Here is a 4,215-nt window from a genome sequence, read left to right on the forward strand (position 1 = left end):
AGAAGAAGAAGAAGAAGAAGAAGAAGAAGAAGAAGAAGAAGAAGAAGAAGAAGAAGAAGAAGAAGAAGAAGAAGAAGAAGAATGTTTACTTGAATAACCACACAATTCACAACAGTTGAAAGAAATGACCCAAATGTCTGCTACCAGATAGGCAAAATGTGTTGTACTGCACAACAAAATACATTCAGCCTTTGGGCCAGGGAGATAGCTCAGTACAGTAAGTGCTCACCTGCCAAGCACAAGGTCCTGAGCTCAATCTTTGGTGCTGCAAATAAAACAAACAAACATACATACAAACAAAAAACCCAAACATTCAGCCATAGAAAGGTGCTGACACAAGCTACAAGCTTAAGAACGTGCCAGGCCAGGCATGGAGTGCACGCTTGGGATCCACCAGCACCAGGGAGGCTGAGGAAGTGGGATCTCTGTGTTCAAAGCCAACCTGGGCTGCATAGTGAGTTCAAAGCCAGCCTGATCTACATAGTGAGACTGTCTAAAAAAAGAAAAACAGTAAATAAAAACTTTATGTTAAGGGCTGGCCAGATAGTTCAATGGACTAAAGTGCCTGCTTAGGCAGAACACAGCAGCTGGGGTTCAATCCCCTGCATGTCGTGCCAGCCCCACCCCCGGGGTACACAGAGATGGCGATGGACACGGAGTGTGGTAGTGCATGCCTGTAACCCCAGCACTTGGGAGGCTGAAGACAGGAGAATCACTCCAGTCCAATCCATGCAGTGAGACTCTGTACACCCTGTACTAAAATATATCTAAAAAAAAAACAAACAAACAAAAAAAAAAACCTTTATGTTAAATGAGAGAAGCTGGTCACAAAAAACAAAAAAGTCATGTGAAGTCATTTACCTGAAATGCCCACAAACAGAAAAACACACAGAAGCATAAAGCAGATTCTTGGTTGCGGGGGAGGGGGGCTGTGGGATAGGAAACACTGATTAATGGGTCGAGGGTAATAGATGGACGGGAAAGTTCTGGAATTAGAGAGTGGGCATGGCTGCAAATTACCATAAACATGCTAGATGCATGAAACTTTACACTAAGTGCTTAAAATTGCAAATTTTAGCCAGACATTAATGGCGCAAGCCTGAAATCCCAGCACTGAGGAGGCTGACACAGGAGGATCATTGTGAGTTGGAGACCAGCCTGGGCTACAAGGTGAGCTCAGGGCCACCCTAAACTGCATAGAGAGAACCTGTCGCAAAAAGACAAATAGGGTGTGCGAGATAGCTCAGCGGACTAAGTGCCTGCCTAAGCAAGTGCAGGGACTGGTGTTCAGTACCAGCACCACATGCTGCACAGGCGCTGCCCCCAGGCATGCTGAGCTGGCCGCCGAGGCCCGGTGTGGGGGTGCAGGCCTGTAATCCCAGCGCTGGGGAGGCTGAAACCAGGAGGATCACTACAGCTCAGAGCTGTGTAGTGAGCCCCTGTACCAAATACATTTTAAAAAAGACAAAATAAACACATTTTATGTTACCTATATTTTACCTATTTTAAGCAGTTAAAGCACATACAGAGGGCCAGTCAAGTAGCTCAGGGACTGAATTGCCTGCTTGGGCAGAGTGCAGCACCGGGAGTTAGATCCCCAGCGCGCTGTGCCGGCCCCACCCGGCCCGCTGAGATGGTAATGGAGGCTGGGCATGGTGGCCTGCGCCTGTAATTCCAGCACTCGGGAGGCTGAAAACAAGAGAATCACCACGAGGCTGATCTATGTAAGTAAGACTCTGCACACCCTGTCCTAAATTCATAAAAAAACCCAAACATACATACACCCACATACAACCAGCTTTGACGTGTAAGAGCTACACCCCACTCCCACAGACAGCCCCTCCAGGAGCCGACTGCCAGCTGCCTCTCCCTTCGAAGAAGGAGCCCACAGCCCAAATCTGGGCCTACATTCTCCATGCATGTTTTCAGACCTTTACTCTATGTACAAGTCCTTTACAATATAGTATACTGCCCAGGCTTTCACAAGACACACTGCTGATACATTGTCATTTCTGTGAGGCAAAACTGGTAGTGAGCCAGGCACGCTGGGGCAAACCCAACATCCCTGCACTCTGGCCAGCTGAGGCAGGAGAACTGAGGGTTCAAGCCGGGCCTGAGCAATTTAGAGGCTTAGTGAGGCCCTGTCTCAAAATAAAAAGGAAAGCGGGGCTGAGGCTGGAGCTGAGCACTGAGGCCCCGGGTACGAGCCCGGTGTGAAGCGGACAGAAGGGCAGTAAGGTCGGTCCTGGTGATCGGGCCACCTGCCAGGGTCTTGGCCTGCGGTTCCTTGGCACTGCCCGCTGATGAGGGAGGACAGGGTGGCACAGGCTGTCCCCTTTCACATTCTTGCTGGGGAGCTTTTCATGCTTTCCACAGTGATCTTCACTCTGTCATGCACGGGCGTCCTCCGCTGGGAGGATCCCTGGTGGCTCAGCGTTCAGATCTCGCCCTCATAGAGACCAAGGCTACTCTCAGTGTGGAGCAACTGGGCAAGCTAGACCTGGTGCGCACCAGACCAGCGTGCTGCGGATCTCCCTGAGGAGAAATTCCTGGAATTCCTGGCCCCCACGACAGCCTTTCCCAGCTCCACTGCTCCCAGCCCCTGGGAGGAACTGGGCAGAGTGGAAGTGCTTGCCACACTTGTGCCTACAATGTGTGGCATGGATGTGACCTAGAGAAACGGGCAAGCACAGGTGGCCCACGGAGCGCCTTTGCCCGTCCTGAGGCTGAGGGGAGGGGCCACGTCCTGCAAGCTTCTGCCAAAACATGGTGGCCCCAGTGTGAGCTCAGCGCCGAGCCTCCTGTTCCCCGCATCCCCAGGGCACCGCTTTCGGGCCAGGGGCTGACCGTGTCTGCCTCCCGCATTGGATCCCGGAGGGCTCTAGAGTCTAGCACCAAGGACAGAGCTACCCATAGTAGGTGTGCAGTAAATACTGAGGGAATGCGTAGAAAAGCAGGGGTCTAGTAAGAGGGGGAAACCGAGGTACAACCAAGGGAAGGGCGCTCGTCCAGGCAGCCACGGGAAGGCCGGAGCCAGGTTCTGACCGACGACGGTCACGCACCCCGAGGCCAGGTGGCTGATTCTCCTTCCACCCCCACCTGCGCCTGGCCCTGCACAGCGCCTGGCACGGGCAGGACGTGGTCAACGCGGGTTTGTTGGAGGGGAATGAATGGTGCACTTGCCCGGGTGGGGGCTGGGCCGGCTCCGGCTCTGCTCCGCCCGTCTGGACCTTGCCGCCCCGCCCGCCCGGGACCCGGCTTCCGGCTTCCCAGCCGCTCTCGCCTCCGCGCGGCTCGGCCGCAGGCCGCGTTTCCGGGGGGAAGGTTTAGGCGGTGACACCGGCCCAGCCTCCTCCCCGCCCCGTCGCGGCCCCCTCCCTCCCGCAGCTCGGCGCGTCCGGCCCCGGAGGAAGAAAGGAGCAGGAGGCACAGGTAAGGGGGACCCCGAGCCGAAGGGGACCCAGCCGGAACAGGCCCCGCTCTGCAGATCCAGCTGCTGCGGGCACGGCGCTGGGGACAGCGGGCTGCAGGGACGGGGACCTGTGCCCAGCACCCTCGCCAGGCCCTGCACGGCCTCCGCCTCCCTCGGGGTGCCAAAGGCAGCGGCAGCGCCGGTCCGCGGCCTCGGGCCTGGGACAGACCCTGCCCGGCCGTCTTCCACCTAGGAGGAGCCTCTGTCCCAACCACAGGCGTCCACTCCGGCCATCCCTCCTCCCTCGGACCCGTCAGACCTGAGGGTCCAGGTCCTGCCTCCTTCATCAGACACTGGGTGCAGACCCGGCCTCCTCCCTCAGATAGGGGTGTTGGGTCCAGGGTGGATTTGGATTCGCCGACTCCGTCGCCTCCCACCCCCTCTGTTCATGGCACCCCTTCTCCATTTCCAGGCGGTCCAGACTGAATCCCACCCCCTCCACTTAGGCCCCTAGGGTTGGTTCCCCTGGCGCACCCCAAACTTTTAGCCCAGGATCCCCGGACCAGAAGCAGCCGTCTGACTCGGCCTCCCTGTGTCTCCTCTCCTGTCTGTCCCCTGTGTGTCCCGCTGGTCTCTGCTCCCGCCCTCCCGCGCTCCGACCTCTGCATCGCCCTGGACCCCCTTCCCCTCCCTCCTCTCCGCTGTCTGCTGTCTCCGTTTCCCCGCGCTGTCTCTTTCGCCACCTCCCCGCGGCGCGCACCTTCCCTTGCTCTCCTCCTTGGTCTCGGTCCCCCTGCGCCTCT

The 4,215-nt window shown here is 57.0% G+C and overlaps 1 protein-coding gene across 1 annotated transcript in view; it reads right to left on the minus strand.

The window, feature by feature from the left end:
• Nucleotides 1-1,165, minus strand: part of Znf524 (zinc finger protein 524) — a 15,086-nt gene extending 13,921 nt beyond the window's left edge. The window contains exon 1 of the mRNA XM_023707967.1: nt 1,155-1,165. The gene's annotated coding sequence lies outside the window, so the exon portion shown is untranslated. The remainder of the gene's footprint in view (nt 1-1,154) is intronic.
• Between the last annotated feature and the right edge of the window lie 3,050 nt (nt 1,166-4,215).

The sequence above is a fragment of the Octodon degus genome, unplaced genomic scaffold, assembly GCF_000260255.1.
Source record: "Octodon degus isolate 3935 unplaced genomic scaffold, OctDeg1.0 scaffold00320, whole genome shotgun sequence".
NCBI lineage: Eukaryota > Metazoa > Chordata > Mammalia > Rodentia > Octodontidae > Octodon > Octodon degus.